Genomic DNA, 17,103 nt, shown 5'->3' with positions numbered 1-17,103 from the left:
ATTATCAGCAACTATATGCAAATAAAATGGACAACTTGGAAGAAATGGACAAATTCTTAGGAAAGTACAACTTTCAGTTTCCAAAATTGAACCAGAAAGAAATAGAAAATCTTAACAGACCCATCACAAGCATGGAAATTGAAACTGTAATCAGAAATCTTCCAACAAACAAAAGCCCAGGACCAGACAGCTTCACAGCTGAATTCTACCAGAAATTTAGAGAAGAGCTAACACCAATCCTACTCAAACTCTTCCAGAAAATTGCAGAGGAAGGTAAACTTCCAAACTCATTCTGTGAGGCCACCATCACCCTAATACCAAAACCTGATAAGGATGCCACACAAAAAAGAAAACTACAGGCTAATATCACTGATGAACATAGATGCAAAAAATCCTTAACAAAATTCTAGCAAACAGAATCCAACAACATATTAAAAAAATCATACATCATGACCAAGTGGGCTTTATCCTAGGGATGCAAGGATTCTTCAATATCCACAAGTCAATCAATGTAATACACCACATTAACAAATTGATAAGTAAAAACCATATGATTATCTCAATAGATGCAGAGAAAGCCTTTGACAAAATTCAACATCCATTTATGATAAAAACTCTCCAGAAAGCAGGAATAGAAGGAACATACTTCAACATAATAAAAGCTATATATTACAAACCCTCAGCAAACATTATCCTCAACGGTGAAAAATTGAAAGCATTTCCCCTAAAGTCGGGAACAAGACAAGGGTGCCTACTCTCACCACTACTATTCAACATAGTTTTGGAAGTTTTGGGCCACAGCAATCAGAGCAGAAAAAGAAATAAAAGGAATCCAGATTGGAAAAGAAGAAGTAAAACTCTCACTGTTTGCACATGACATGATCCTCTACATAAAAAACCCTAAAGACTCCACCAGAAAATTACTAGAGCTAATCAATGAATATAGTAAAATTGCAGGAATTAACACACAGAAATCCCTTGCATTCCTATACACTAACAATGAGAAAACAGAAAGAGAAGTTAAGGAAACAATTCCATTCACCATTGCAACAAAAAGAATAAAATACTTAGGAAAATATCTACCTAAAGAAACAAAAGACCTATATATAGAAAACTATAAAACACTGGTGAAAAAAATCAAAGAGGACACAAATAGATGGAGAAATATACCATGTTTGTGGATTGGAAGAATCAATATAGTGAAAATGAGTATAGTACCCAAAGCAATTTATAGATTCAATGCAATCCCTATTGAGCTACCAACGGTATTTTTCAGAGAACTAGAACAAATAATATCACAATTTGTATGGAAATACAAAAAACCTCAAATAGCCAAAGCAGTCTTGAGAAAGAAGAATGGAACTGGAGGAATCAACCTGCCTGACTTCAGACTCTACTACAAAGCCACAGTCATCAAGACAGTATGGTACTGGTGCAAAAACAGAAATATAGATCAATGGAACAAAATAGAAAGCCCAGTGATAAATCCACGCATCTATGGACACCTTATCTTTGACAAAGGAGGCAAGAATATACAATGGAGAAAAGATAATCTCTTTAACAAGTGGTGCTGGGAAAACTGGTCAACCACTTGTAAAAGAATGAAACTAGAACACTTTCTAACACCATACACAAAAATAAACTCAAAATGGATTAAAGATCTAAACATAAGAACAGAAACTATAAAACTCTTAGAGGAAAACATAGGCAAAACACTCTCCAATGATAACCACAGCAGGATCCTCTATGACCCACCTCCCAGAATATTGGAAATAAAAGCAAAATAAACAAGTGAGACCTAATTAAAATGAAAAGCTTCTGCACAACAAAGGAAACTATAAGCAAGGTGAAAAGACAGCCTTCAAAATGGGAGAAAATAATAGCAAACAAAGCAACGGACAAAGAATTAATCTCAAAAATATATAAGCAACTCCTGCAGCTCAATTCCAGAAAAATAAAAGGCCTAATCAAAAAGTGGGCTAAAGAACTAAACAGACATTTCTCCAAAGAAGACATACAGATGGCTAACAAACACATGAAAAGATGCTCAACATCACTCATTATCAGAGAAATGCAAATCAAAACCACAATGGGGTACCATTTCACGCCAGTCAGAATGGCTGCTATCCAAAAGTCTACAAGCAATAAATGCTGGAAAGGGTGTGGAGAAAAGGGAACCCTCTTACACTGTTGGTGGGAATGCAAACTAGTACAGCCACTATGGAGAACAGTGTGGAGATTCCTTAAAAAACTGGAAATAGAACTGCCATATGACCCAGCAATCCCACTGCTGGGCATACACACTGAGGAAACCAGAGGTGAATGAGACACGTGTACCCCAATGTTCATCGCAGCAGTGTTTATAATAGCCAGGACATGGAAGCAACCTAGATGTCCATCAGCAGATGAATGGATAAGAAAGCTGTGGTATATATTCACAATGGAATATCACTCAGCCATTAAACAGAATACATTTGAATCAGTTCTAATGAGGTGGATGAAACTGGAGCCTATTATACAGAGTGAAGTAAGCCAGAAAGAAAAACACCAATATAATATACTAACACATATATATGGAATTTAGAAAGAAGGTAACGATAACCCTGTATGCAAGACAGCAAAAGAAACACAGATGTATTGAACAGTCTTTTGGACACTGTGGGAGAGGGCGAGGGTGGGATGATATGGGGAAGTGGCATTGAAACATGTAAAATATCATATGTGAAATGAATCGCCAGTCCAGGTTTGATGCATGATACAGGGTGCTCGGGGCTGGTGCACTGGGATGACCCAGAGGGATGGGATAGGCAGGGAGGTGGGAGGGGGGTTCAGGATGGGGAACACATGTGTACTCATGGCGGATTCAAGTCAATGTATGGCAAAACCAACACAATATTGTAAAGTAAAATAAATAATTAATTAAAAAAAATCCCCCCCAATCTTCAAAGAAGTTGTGTTAATATAATCCTAGGAGATACTAGTCAAGGCTATAGTTTTTCCAGTGGTCATGTATGGATGTGAGAGTTGGACTATGAAGAAAGCTGAGTGCTGAAGGATTGATGCTTTTGAACTGTGGTGTTGGAGAAGGCTCTTGAGAGTCCCTTGGACGGCAAGGAGATCCAACCAGTCCATTCTAAAGGAGATCAGTCCTGGGTGTTTTTTGGAAGGACTGATGCTAAAGCTGAAACTCCAATACTTTGGCCACCTTATGCGAAGAGGTAACTTCACATTGACTCATTGGAAAAGACTCTGATGCTGGGAGGGATTGGAGGCAGGAGGAGAAGGGGACGACAGAGGATGAAATGGCTGGATGGCATCACTGACTCGATGGAAATGAGTTTGGGTGAACTCCGGGAGCTGGTGATGGACAGGGAGGCCTGGAGTTCGTGCTGCAGTTCATGGGGTGGCAAAGAGTCAGACACGACTGAGCAACTGAACTGAGGAGATACACTCATTTTACCTTGGGGCTTTTTGTGCACTTATTACCATCATACCCTGATTAGAGGGGATCAGATTAGAGGGAATTGCCTAAGAGCTACAGCTTGTTCCATGAGATGACTACAAATTTTATTTTTAAGTGTTTGGATAGATATGTCATCATCATATTTGGTGCCTAAGCAATAGTTCCATACGTTTTGATTATTTCAATACATACGGTATTTGAACAATTCTGTGGTTCACATTCAGTGCTGTACACTTGGTGGCTGAGGGGATAAGGACCAAGGAAGATGAGGGGGCTTGTCCCCCCTACCCTCATACCCAGCCTTGACCTGGCTTAGGCTAGTCTCCCATGGGTCTTCCTGCCTCCTGTCTTGTCCATTCTGACCCATCTCTGAGCCAGTCTTCAGAGTGACTTTTCAAAGATGCAAATTTGATCACATCATTCTTGGAGCAACTCATGGGCCACAGGTTAGATTCTAAACTCCTTAATCTCCAGATCTTCCCCTGCCTTGTCCCCTCACTTGTTTCCCTCCTATCACTACGCACTCAAGTTTTCATTTTTCTTAGCTCCTCAGGCCAGCTTCAAGTGGCTATCCCTTGATAGCCAGCTATCACCTTGCTACTTGTAGTTAGCTGGTAGTTAGCCAGCTAACTACCTTGCTAGTAGTTCTCCTCTGCCTCGGACGTCTTTCTCCCCTTCTTCCTCTCTCTGGATAACATCTGTTTATTGCTGAAGATTCAAAGCAACACTTACCTTGCTCTCGGTAAAAATAAACTATCCCTCTGATAGTGTCTCACTCCTTCCTGAACATACGTTATCATAACACCTGTGATCTGTCAATGCACTTATTTGCATACATATTTATTTTAGAGAAAGTGCACATTAAGAATCATCTAAGGAGTTTCTTTACAATTAAAAAATGTCCTGTCTTCACCTTCACAGATTCTAAGTCTAGTTAGGAGGTCATCAGAGGGGGTTCATGTGCATCTCTGAGCCTAAGGAGAGCCTCCTCTAAAGCAGGTGACTCTTTACCTGCCTGAAGCATCATTTTTCCAAGGGCAGAGGACACTGCTGATTTGTTCCACCTGCTTCTCCCCAAGCACTGACTCACAAGAGTATCAGCTTGAGAGATCCCCACAGCCCCTTCCTCCCCTCCCACTCTCTTGGGGGTAAAATATGCAAAACTCATTTATATTCCTGCAAGTAGGTGAGAATAATCTGGGCCATCACCATTCAATAATGGAAGCTTTGTGCAAAGTAGTGACAGGTGAGAGGAATGATTTCATTTTTCACTTTGACAATTGGGTGAAGCAGATTCCTGGCAGTTCTGCAAAGGTTTTATGCCCACATAGTTACCCAAGGGATCTGCTTAGCAACCAAGAGATGCTGCAAGGAGAGAAAAGCAGATTCTTCTTTCAGTGACATCTTGTAACTGAGATGGTGAAGCACTAAGAAAGAGGGGGCAACTCTGACCTAGGGTTCCCACTTGTTCTCTGGTCTCCAGAGAGGCCTGTCCCAAATGCCCTGGTCCCTATCCCCTCTCCAGAGCCCAAGCGGAGCTCACCATGCAGGGAGCATCATCCCCTATGGTGCTTGGCTGGGCTTAACTGGGTTTCTTCTTTGTGGAGTGATTTTATTTGACTATAAAATTCAACCTGTTGGTTGAAGGTTTTGAGAAGGTTCAATATAGCTGGTTCGATCCCTGGGTCAGGAAGATGCCCTGGAGGCGGGAATGGCAACCACTCCAGTATTCTTGCCCAGAGAATCCCATGGATAGAGGAGCCTAGCGGGCTACAGTCCTTAGGGTCTCACAGAGTCGGACGCGACTGAAACGACTTAGCACACTTGCAATATAGCACTCCTCTTCATGCTTGGGTTTTGAATTGAGAAATAAGACAAAAAAGTAGGCAAAAGACAAAAAAAAAAATATGACCAGTTCACTGATAAAGTTAATATTAGAGAATGAGGTTTACATCTGCAGGCAATGGGCTTCCTAATATTGAATCCTAGAGCTTAACTGAATCCCCCAAATGACAACCACTCCAGCCTTCCTCCCATGAGCTGGGGCGATCTAGAGGATGTGCTCTGGGCTGGTAGGTGGGCTTCCTGAAGGAAGGGGATTGGCAGGGGCTGGGCAAGTTCAGGGTCTCTTCTAAACCCACTCATCTGGTTAGGGTTACAGTGACTTCTTTGGCCTCCCTGGATGGAGGGAGTCGGGGCAGGGAGAAACCACAGTGGCCCTTGCCTTCATATGGCAGCAAACATCAGACACGGATACAGGCATTCCTACAACCCAATTATGCTTACTGTTAAAGATTTGGGAAATACAAAACAGTAAAAGAATAAAATAAAAATCAGCAGTAATCCCAGAGATACACTATATTTCTTCTATTTTAAGACATATATTTCTCACTTTCTAATGTTCCTTAAATTGGGATGTATTTTACGCATGTTTTGTGTCCCATTATCATTTCTTCCTAAAAGACTTTTGTTAAGCCTCTAGTGTCTTATTCAGCTGTTAATATCTCAGAAATGAGGAAATATGGCAAATTTCAAGTGGTTTTCAAAGATAAGGATTATGCTAGAGCGTCTTCCCAGGCCAGTAGGTAGTGAGAATCTATGTATAATGACTACAAAATAGTCCATCATCTGAATGTACTAGAATGTATTTAACTAATCTCTACCTCTTGGCATTTAAGTGGTGGGGTTTTTCGTTTGCTTTTTTTTTTTTTTTAAAGGATTATAGATAATGCTGTGATAGACTTCCTTTTGCCCAAGTCCTTGCTCCAGATATGATTTTTTACCTTTTAAGGGCTGGTCCTCAAATTCAGGATAATAATTTTTTTAAAAGCATTTATTTGCTGTGACCAAATTGTCTTTCAAAAAGGTAATTCAACTTAGCCTCCATCAGTGTTGTCACAGCACTCACCTTTCAGCATAGCCAGTAGCACTGAATGTTATAGGTCACTGTCATCAGGTGGATGGTGCTTTTCTGAATTTGAAGGTTGTCAGTCCTCAATGCTTTATCCTGTCACTCTTTTCCCTTCCTCTTTCCCTCCCTCCGTCCCAGTCCAGCCTAGAGTCTCCTGGGAGAAGCAGAAAAGCACAGAGGATAAGGACATACACATTTAGTCTCCTCATTGCCACAGACCTTTGCTGCCACAGCCCACCTACTGCAAGATGGGTTAGGCTCTTAGGGGAAAGGAGCACCCCTGAATGGCCACAGGCCTTCCCAGCTCCTTTGCCCTCTGTCTGCAATCATAGCTCCAGGGGCAAGGTGGCACCGCAGCCAAGCACTGCCCAAGGTGATGGCAGGCCTGGAGCAGGCTGACTGAGGCTCCTCCCTGCACCTTCTCCTCTCCTCTCCCTACCCTGGGGCTCAGGGCTGGAGGAGCTTGGTGCCTCCTCGGGAGGCCAGGAAGAACCACTGATGTGGAGGTTTCCATCTAACCAGAGGCAGCAAGGGAAGCCCGTGGCCCGGCTTCGATGCCAGGCAACACGTTTTAATGAACATCCACTGTGGGGAGGGCAGTATTAAGTGCTGTAGGAAAGACAAGGTTTTATTGTTGTAGAGAACCGTTCTTGGCACCAGTTCTGTGGATCCCCGCACCACTCAACCCATCTGTTCACTCCTTGGGTACCGACTGGAGACTTTTCTGGGTACAAAACTACAGAAAGAAGCAAATTGGACTGTGGCAAATGCAAGCCTGGCATGTTTCCTGCAGGGGGCGAAAATCTTTTCTCAGCTCTTGGTTCCCCAGAGAATAATGTACCCAAACAAAGTGATATCTTATGAACATTCCTCAATGGGATGATTTTTATACAGGTTAAGTAGAGAATTCCTCAGCCTAAATTTGGGCCTAAATATGCTCAAGTTGGGGCTTATCTGGTAGCTCAGCTGGTAAGAATCTGGCTGCAATGCAAGAGACCCCGGTTCAATTCCTGGGTCGGGAAGATCCTCTGGAGAAGGGATAGGCTACTCACTCTAGTATTCTTGGGCTTCCCTCCGTGGCTCAGACGGTAAAGAATCCACCTGCAATGCAGGAGACCTGGGTTCAATCCCTGGGTTGGGAAGATCCCTTGGAGGACAGTATGGCAACCCACTCCAATGTTCTTGTCTGGAGAATCCCCATGGACAGAGGAGCCCAGTGGGCTACAGTCCATGGGGTCATAAAGAGTTGGACATGACTGACCGACTAAACACAGCACACAGCACATGCCCAAGTCACACTGTATTCTTTATCTGCTTCTTCACTGAGGTACAGATTCTCTCATTTAATACTCAAAGATAACTCTGGGCTGTTCAGTTCAGTTCAGTCACTCAGTTGTGTCCGAATCTTTGTGATCCCATGAACTGCAGCACACCAGGCCTCCCTGTCCATCACCAACTCCCATAGTTTACTCAAACTCATGTACATTGAGTCGGTGATGCCATCCAACCATCTTATCCTTTGTCGTCCCCTTCTCCTCCTGCCTTCAATATTTCCCAGCATCAGTGTCTCTTCTAGTGAGTCACTCTTCGCATCAGGTGGCCAAATGATTGGAGTTTCAGCTTCAGTATCAGTCCTTCCAATGAATATCAGGAGCGATTTCCTTTAGGATGGACTGGTTGGATCTCCTTGCAGTCCAAGGGACTCTCAAGAGGCTTCTCCAACACCATAGTTCAAAAGCATCAATTCTTCAGTGCTCAGCTTTCTTTATAGTCCAACTGTCACATCCATATACGACTCTGGAAAAACTAAAGCTTTGAGTAGACAGACCTTTGTTGGCAAAGTAATGTCTCTCCTTTTTAATATGCTATCTAGGTTGGTCATAACTTTTCTTCCAAGGAGTACATGTCTTTTAATTTCATGGCTAGGCTGTAGGTCAAGCTTTTTAGAGTGGAATTTGGTTGGGCTTTCCTGGTAGGATGGGTCATTAGATCTGGCAGGCCGAATTCCTCCAAACTGTGACAGTTTATGCTTAGACACTTTTTAGAATTGAGGGGCTCATAGGCTCCCTGAACCATGTGGTCTGCATTGGGGTAGCTCACCAGTTATAGGGCCAGTGGAGCCTTCTCAAGGAGCACTACCAGTGATGGTGGGTGTAGACAGGAGAGAAGGGCAGTTGGGACAGCCAGATTCTGTCAGGGAAGGTGGGAGTCCCCAAACAGGTGGGAGTGTAGATTGCAGAGTATGCAGGAGTGGGGCAGACCCTGTCTTGGGAAAGCAGAGCCCCTGGAGGATTCCTCCAAGGAGATTCAAAGGAGATTTGGAGTCAAATCACACAGTGTTGGTATCTCATTGATCCAGTAGGGCTCTCAGAGTTAAGTCAGGCATCCTGGGTACCCTAATTTCTGCTAGTCTCCTGAGAATGGCAGCCTGTTCCCCAAGGCAGTGCAGGAGTGGGGAAGTGTGGAGTCAGACACATAGATCGTAGCCAGGCCCCCCAAACCCTCAAAGCATAGGAGAGGCAGAAATGGAGGCCCATAGGAGCCAGATTCCATCTGTACAATGAAATTTACTGCCTGGGACAGGATGAACTTTAAGTCTTAGAGCTCTACAGCTGGTTGAGGAGAGGGTCTTTGTCAAACAAACCCGAACTGGGGTGGTTTTTCTGTCAAGAAAACACGGTGGAGCCTGTAGGGCCAGCAGGAGGGAAGCGATCTCTAACCTGTCTGTGTGTGTGTGGTCTCCCCCCTATTAATACTCTTGGGACTACACTTTCTTCTGACCTTTTGAAAAACAAATCATGGAAGATACATACATACATAAATATACATGTATGTAATAATAGAAAGGCTTTGATCCTTCTAAAGATTTAATTCAAAAACAAGGAAGACTAAAATATTAAGTTGGGCTTGAAAAGCAAACATATTAAGCATAAAGTTATGTCAAAATAGGTTAAAAAACAAGCACTTTGAAATTTCAAAGTAAATAAAGGAAAATTCAAAGTAAATAAAATTTATTGGGTTGTCTAAAAGTTCATAAGATCATACAGAAAAACCTGAGTGAACTTTTTGGCCAACCCAATAAATGAGGCTTAAAAGTGAAAGAAGTAAAAGTCTTCAAGTTCAAAAAATAAGATTTAAGAAAGTATGTGTCTAGGAAATTCGAAGAAAAGTTACAGTTCCAACAAAAGAATATTAAGGATTTTTTTAATCCAAAGGAGACACTCCAACTAGATGAGATTTAAAATAAGACAAACGACTGAACTCCAACAGGAGATTAAATACATAAAAAATGAAGTGATACATGATTAAAATAAAACCCAAAAGCCATGAGGTGAGAAGTTAAAACATGTTTGTATGTGAAGTTAATGATAACATGGGATTTATAAACACCATGTAAAATAAAACTATACATATGTAGGATAGAGTGAAAATAGAGTTTTAAAATTTAGAGTTGTTGGGCGAAAGACAAAAGGGGATGAGGAGAACACGGGTCAGGTAACTTCCTGTGGATACAGCTTCTCCCTGTAAATGGCTTCCACTTCAAAAAGCACCATTTATTTTAGGGGGTGAAGAGCCAGGGGGCAGGTAGTCAAAACCTCCTTTCCTCCTTGTTCTGACGTTGCCAGGCAGTCCTGGTTTGGTCTGACCCCTCTTTAGTTCACCTCACCCTCATTGTACAAGAGGCCCTGAAGGAAAGTCATGTTCCAGGCCCACTGCAGCTGTGGTTAGGGTTAATAGCCCTCCATCTTCCTGGGCCCCCACCCTCAGCCCCACTCACAGGAAGAGGACACGGAAATGGGGGAAAAGAAAGTATCCATTGAGGGTACAATGTCTAGAACTGTGAACTGTTAGCAACACCTCCTTTTGATGTCTTCCGCCTCAGAACATAAATACCAGTGGCAGGAAGTTCATCTTCTGTAAAGTTGCTAAAACCACTCCATATGTAATTATATAGTCTTACTGTATTGGCTCAAAATTGCATAGAATAAAGTGTAACCTAAAGCAAAACCAAAAATAGGTACTTGGTTTCCTTTGCCAAATTTCCTTGAAAAATGTAAATGCGTGAGAGTTTAAAATTAGGTAATCAGCTGACGAGTATTTGTTGAGGATCCTGTGTTTGGAGGCCTGCAAGCCTCCCCGGAGGCAGTGGGGCCAGACCGCCTGGCTTTGCTGTGCCTCCGAGGAGCACAGGGCCTGAGCTGGGCTGTTTGTCCTGCCTGTTCCTCCAAGGTCTCTTCTTGGCCCGCTACTAAGATACCCAGGTGTTTTCTTTCTTTGTTTTTCCTCTTCTCTGAAAAGATATTATTTCTGCAAATAAGTGAGCATTTTGTAAAGTGCTGTGCTCTGTTTACTTCCTCTACTGACTTCCTTCTGCCTCAGAGCCTACTGCTGGCCTGAGCACACTGCCTAAGCAGGGAAACATTCTCTGTGAGAGCTGGGATCACATTTTACGATTAATTTTAGACTTCCATGTTTCTGTTTATAACTGTATAACCTGCTTTCTCCCAGCCTGCACAGGAGTCCATTATCACTCAGTAACAACCTAATAAATGCACCTCCAAGTCATCTATATTTCAGGGGGCAGTTGATGGTGGTGCCTGGGAGGACTGTGGAGCAAGAGAAGATCAAGAGAGGAAGACAGGGTAAAAGGCAGCCTAGCACCACTGACCTCTCCTAAAGACTCCCTTAACACACACACACACACACACACAATGAATCCCCTAAACTGTGTCACATATCTAAATATTTAGCTTTAGATTTAAATCCACTTTTAAGTGAAATAAGTTAAAAAAAATTCAGTTCCTCAGTTGCACTAGCCACATTTCAAGACCTCATAAGCCAGACGTGACTGGTGGCCACTCTAGAGAGCAGTGCAGATACAGAACGTTTCCGTCATCACACAGAGCAAAGGCTACGGTACTGTCTACACAGAACACTGCTCAGCCTGGCATCACAGGGCTCATCCTTGCTAGTGGGAGTTGGTCACACACAGTACTGATAGAAGCTCAATTTTAATGCCCTCCCTTACCTTCACCTATGCTGAAAGAGGGAGCCAGGCAGGAGGAAAGACAGAAGATATACAATTTCAAGAATTGAAATTGTTTTCCTTCAACGTGAAAGTTGCAGAAAGAACAGATGGCACTTTTTGAAAAAATAAGAATCTGGGATCAAAGAGAAGGAAAGAGCCAAGCATGAGCCCCAGGGCTGCTGTGGATTTTCCCTGATCACCCCGGCCAACTCAATAGGATCATTGTTATTTCTGGGAGAAACATAAATGTTCTTAGTTTCAAGATTTGGGTTACAGAGAGAACTTGGACTCTTACATTCAGTTGAAAAGAAGATGCTTGCTTTTACCCTGATTTCTTATAGTTTCCCATCTTGCCTGCTTGCTGGCTGTTTTGTGTATGAAGCAGAACAGATAAGCTTTGACCTTGGAGCTGCTCCGTGGGATTTTCTGCAGATGGTTCTCAATAATAAGGTGTTTGTTCATTTGTTTCTAGGTTCTTTTATTTCAAAATAAAAGTGCAGCCAAATTGACCCATGGGGAGAAAACAGATTAGGCAGAAAATAGCATCTCTTGAGATTTCTTACTCTAACACTTTCTGATTCCACCCATGAAATTGTCCCACCAGGATGCTGGCAATAACAGAGCAGGGCAGGCCAAGGGGAGGTGAAGAGGAGACCTTGGTTCTGGGCAAGCACATGTGAGGGCCAGGAAAGTCAGCTGAGGCTGAGTGGATGGGCAAGGGCCATGGGTTTCGAGTGAGAGGCCAGAGTCCTGGAGGTCAGCGAGAGGGCAAGCCCAGCTGTTCCAGCAGGCACCTCAGACCTGGGCACAGGCCATTCCGCACCAGCCTGGGAGGAGTGGCCTTGAACCCAGAGACATTATCTGAGTGGGGCTCCTGACCCTGATCGAGGCCGAGGAAGAGGTGGGATCCTGGCCTAGTAGAGCTGAAAGGTCTCTCGGGGTCCTCCTCCAGTATCCCCCTGCTGCTGCTGCTGCTAAGTCACTTCAGTCATGTGTGTGTCTGTGCGACCCCATAGACAGCAGCCCACCAGGCTCCCCCGTCCCTGGGATTCTCCAGGCAAGAACACTGGAGTGGGTTGCCATTTCCTTCTCCAAGGCATGAAAGTGAAAAGTGAAAGTGAAGTCGTTCAATCGTGTCCGACTCTTCACGACCCCATGGACTGCAGCCCACCAGGCTCCTCCATCCATGGGATTTTCCAGGCAAGAGTACTGGAGTGGGGTGCCATTGCCTTATCCCCAGTGTCCCCCTAGAGACCTTGAAGGTAAGCAGAAGCCTGTGTGCAGCTGAAGCACGGAGCCTGGGGACTTGCACATATTGCCTGCAGTTTGGTCCCCTGGGTGTCTGGTCAGACCTCTGGAGACTCTGATCTCAGAAAATCTGGGAAACACTCATCTGTCCATCCAGTGGTTTTCGGGCTGATCCCCTGAGGTCTCTCCATGCTTCTTTGGAGCTACAGAAGGATGCAGTCGAATGAGGGGGAAGGATTGAACGGCTGAAACTCAAGTCCTCGTCACCCACTAGCGTGCTTATCCAACTCTTCATTATGAAGTGCTATACATGCATCACTCCTTATAATCACTCTGTGAAGTAGGTGTTGTTAAAATTCCTATGGTAGGGATGAGAAGACTAAGGCTTAGCAGATTAGCAACTTGTTCAAGGTCACAGAACTAGTAGGTGACAGAGCTGGAATGTGAATGACAAAATTCGTCATCATCTCGGGACCCCAAACTTGAAGAAGGTCTATTTGAAATTGTTTTATGCATTATTGAGTGTCTTGTAGTATTTAGTCTATAGAGGTGTGGCAATACATGTCTAGTCTGATCCCTAGCTTTTTTAAAAAAAAAATTTATTTATTTACTTTTGGTTGTTCTGGGTCTTTGTTGCTTCACAGGCTTTTCTTTAGTTGCAGTGAGCAGGGGCTACTCTAATTGCAGTGGTTTCTCAATGAGAGGCAGGGGCTTCTCACTGCGGTGGCTCTGGGGAACACGGACTTCAGCAGTTGCAGTTCCCAGGCTCTAGGGCACAGGCTCCATAGTTGTGGCACAGGAGCTTAGTTGCTCCAGGCAGGGCACGCGGGACCTTCCTGAATCAGGGATCGAACCCTTGTCACCTGTGCTGGCATGTGGATTCTTTACCACTGAATCACCAGGGAAGCCCTGATCCCCACCTTTTATACAAAAAGAATCAAAGGCCCAGAGAGGTGACCTTGTCATCACAAGGTCACAAAATGGGGACGCAGAGTTTGGTGATCTGGCCTGAACAAGGCTAGTGGCTTCCCTGAGGGGCTGGCTCTGGACTCAGCTGTCTCAAGCCAGCAGCGTGCCCTGAGCCAGCAGTGTCTGCGACCTTTCCACCTGCGACAGCATCTGTCGCAAGAAAGAGCTATGCCTGCAGAGGGGGACTGGATCAAGTACTAGGGACATTTAGCCTAAGGGGAAAGCAAAGGTCACGGTTTATTCATCTCCTTACGAGGACCATGGCTCTTCTGTTTGCACACCCTCAGTCCGTACTATTGCAGTGGAATCTGATCCTCTTTCATTCTCTTCTGATTAATGTCCATGTGTCTTGGGGCTTCCTGAAAGGGTGAAATATTTTCTTCTAGAGGTGGCTGTATTTCAGGTGCTGGTGACTTATTTCTTCTTCCCTGGGGCTGGTTCATCAATCACTTGGAGATGTTTTGCAACCAAACAGCAAATGCATTTCTCAGAGCAGCAGCCTCCACCCTGGTCCCCAAGCCAAAGTCAGGCAATCAAGAAAGGACTTGGGAAGTAGCCAGCCCGTCTTCCAAAGCCCACCATCTGGGAAGTGAATGAGCTGCCTGCTGCTCTCCCTGGGGAATGGACACAGCGCAGGAGGCCTTCGAGGCCTGCTCCTGGAATGTTTGGGTGTCTGTTTGCTTACCATCCCTCTGGGGGGAAGAAGAATGGTTTTCAAAGCTGCACACTCTTTGCTTGGGGAGTGCAGCTGAGCCTCCAAGTTAATTTATTTGACTAAGTGTCCAAGAAAGACCTGGTGTTTTTTCCAGGGCTTCTGTCAAAACTCTCTTTCCATGCTGAGAAATCAGTTTTCCTCACTTGGCTGAAATGGTTTTACAACATGTACGTTTGAGAGAGGCCTTCATTCTGTGAGACATTCTTGAATGATGTGCCTCTAGACACAGGCTCTCTCTTGGAGAGAGTTAAGTTAGATAGGGTCATGACCTAACTTATGGCCACCTTGTCCTCGCAGGTTTCTAAACAGGGTGCTTCAACCAGGTAACCTCTCACACCCCGTTTTTGCCACCTAGCACATGGATTGCACACACCTTCTGCTTGCATTTTTCACAGTGGTAATATCCCTGATATATCTCAGCAGAAAGTCCCATAATAAGCAAACCTGCCCAAGGAAATCTGCTATTTACACAGAATCCCCACTGCAGTGCCACCTGTCCATAGGAAAGCCTGGGAAGGCAGATGCATAGATAAAGTGAGGGCGGGAGAACAGGGTGAATTTGGAAGGCATCAGCTGTAGGGCAGGCAGACTTTGGCCTTTACCCTCTTAGGGTTCTTTTCAACTGGGCCTATGAACTAAATGGACATAAGGCAGATCAACAGGAGAACAACATACACATTTATTTAACACGAATTTTATGTGACATGGGAGCCCTCATAAGGAAATGAAGACCCAAGAAGGTGAAACCTACTTGCTTTTACATTAGGTTGAAAAAAGAGAAGCAGTTATAAAGTGAAACTATGTAAGGTATATGGGGAGGCGAATGGAAGATAAGAATTTTTTATCAAGATCTTTTTGCATAGAATTCACTCCATCCCAGCTTATCCTTGGTGACATGAATGTTACTTCCTTCTGGTGTAGGGAAGACATCTTTCTTTATTATTATTATTTTTTAAATGTTATTGAAATGTAGTTGATTTACAACAGAATGTTAGTCTCAGGTATGGAGCCAAGTGATTCAGATATATGTTTCAGATTCTTTTCCCTTATACTTTATTACAAAATGTTGAGCAGAGTTTCTGTGCTGTACAATAGGTCCTTGTGGGTTATCTATTTTATATATTGTTGTTGTTCAGTCGCTCAGTTGTGTCCAACTCTTTGTGACCCCATGGACTGCAGCAGGCCAGGCTTCCCTGTCCTTCACCATCTCTCAGAGCTTGCTCAAACTCATGTCCATTGAATCGGTGATGCCATCCAACCATCTCATCCTCTGTCGTCCCCTTCTCCTCCTGCATTCAATCTTTCCCAGTATCAGGGTCTTTTCCAATGAGTTGGCTCTTTGCATCAGGTGGCCAAAGTACTGGAGCTTCAGCTTCAGCATCAGTCCTTCCAATGAATAGTAGTGTGTATATGTTGAGCCTAAGTTCCTAATTTATCCCTCCCCATCTTTTCCCCTTTGGTAACCATAAGTTTGTTTTCTATGAGGAAGACATCTTTCATGTGGAAATTTCATCTCCTGCTTTTAAGAAAAAGGACAGTCAGAGTGTCCTTCTTGTAGTTTTTCAAGTGCCTTTACCTCGAAATAGTTAATTTGCCAAAGTGGCCGGTTTGAGGGTGGCATGTTCTGAGCCCCTTTCCAATCTGGCATGAAGAGAGACAGTGTAGGGGGTAGTTAAGAGTGTTAGACTTCTGACCAACCCGGGTTGGAATCCTGGCTCTGTCAGTAACCAGCTGTGTCTGTGTGAGCAAGTTCTTTTCCTCTCTCCTTGGCAGCTTCCTCTGAACATAGAACTTACCTCATGGAGTTGTTGGAATGAAATGAGCTCATGGATATAAAATGTCTCGCACTGTGCCTGGCGCATAGTATGTGTTCAATAAATGTCAGCTGTTATTATTCACTCCTTCTTGGGAAATACCAGCGACCCCCCAGCTCAGCGTGGGGACTTGGCGGTAAGGTCTGGATTCATGCCTGTCTGCTTTCTCAACCACTTGGGCAGCCATGCTTACTGGAGAAGTTGGTGAGTAAAGTGGGCTCCTCCAGCCTGCCACGAGACCTTGGGGTCAGCTTCCTCCAAGCAAGGAGGCTGGAGGGCAAGTGATTTACTCAGAGGGGACGTGCTCCTCAGTCTCCTGCCACCTCGGTCATTTCAGAAGGGCTTTTTCAGTTAATTAAAGAAAGGGGAGACCAATTACATTCAGCTCTGCCGTATGGAGAGAAGACTTGCTGGGATCTTCACAAGCTCTGCCCTTCCCAGAGCCCTCCTCCCTGCCCTCCCCCAGGCCCCAAGGCAGAACGCATGGATGAATGACTCTCAGATATGTACACAAATGGCAAGAATAATGAAATCCGGTAGTGTTTGAAGCCAAGCCCTGGCCTAATACTGTCCTTCTACCCCCATGGGTCTCTGCTTCCTGGCCCCTGCAGAGTCCTTGAGCGGAAAGAAATAAGAAATGCTCCTGGGGCAAGCTGAGGTGCAGTCAACCATGTTTATGAACTGCAGGGAACGTTCCCCAGCCAGCACCTCCAGGGCCGTCCTTTGGGTTGAGGCAGCTATCTAATAAAAGACCGTTTTCGTAATCAGTGTTCAGTGAAAACTGTTTTCATTTATAGAAACAGTGAAGCCACCTGCTATTTAAAGACAACCCCCCCCCTCCTCTTCTTCTTCACCCCAGGGTGGAATCTTCCAGCTCACTCCCTCAGCCAGCTGTGTCTTGTCAAAATTCCAATCTCCTCCCTCAGAACCATAAATCTCTCTGACTGTCCATCC

This window comes from Bos grunniens, chromosome 10 (assembly GCF_055505025.1).
Source record: "Bos grunniens cultivar Pamir isolate PY7600 chromosome 10, Bosgru_T2T1.0, whole genome shotgun sequence".
Taxonomy (NCBI): domain Eukaryota; kingdom Metazoa; phylum Chordata; class Mammalia; order Artiodactyla; family Bovidae; genus Bos; species Bos grunniens.
Note: the sequence above shows the minus strand (reverse complement) of the source record.